Below are 654 nucleotides of genomic sequence, written 5' to 3' on the forward strand. Positions count from 1 at the left end.
GCATCAAAGAAAGAGTTTTTTTTTCGAGAAATATGTTATACGCATTAGAGTAATTTACGAATATTGTTTTGAAGAATATATGTTATCTAATATGTGAGCTTTCTATATAATTTTCAATGGAAATTAAAATTCAATATTTCACTATAGTATATTCGCACCCAATTTTATCATATAAATTGGAGCAGTAATTGCGCTGTAATTTTTGCAAAAGGAAATCAGTGTCACAATAGCAATAGTTCTACATCGTTTTCATCCCTGAGTGAGGAATGCTCTATTTCATTTTTGTATGTACTTTCACCATACAAAAGCATTTTTAATTTGGTCAAGTCAATACGCATGTAGAAAGAACTAATCTTTGCTGAAAGATTCAGTATCATGATAGTAACTGTCTCTTATCGTTTTCCTCTCATATTGAGAAATGCCCCGCTTCATTTTCGCACGTACTTTCACCATGCAACGTAATATTTGTAGGAAAATGTCGTTGACGCGTAGTACTGATTGGATCAAATTAAAAACCCTTTGACATGATGAAAGTGCGTGCAAAAATAAAGCGGAGCATTCCTCAATATAAGGCGAAAACGATAAGGGACAATTACTATCCTGACACCGAATTCTTTTGCAAAGATTATTTCTTTCTACATGCGCCGAAAACAT

The sequence above is a fragment of the Odontomachus brunneus genome, unplaced genomic scaffold, assembly GCF_010583005.1.
Source record: "Odontomachus brunneus isolate Ranch 3 - 2012 unplaced genomic scaffold, Obru_v1 Obru_scaffold_116, whole genome shotgun sequence".
Classification (NCBI taxonomy): Eukaryota; Metazoa; Arthropoda; class Insecta; order Hymenoptera; family Formicidae; genus Odontomachus; species Odontomachus brunneus.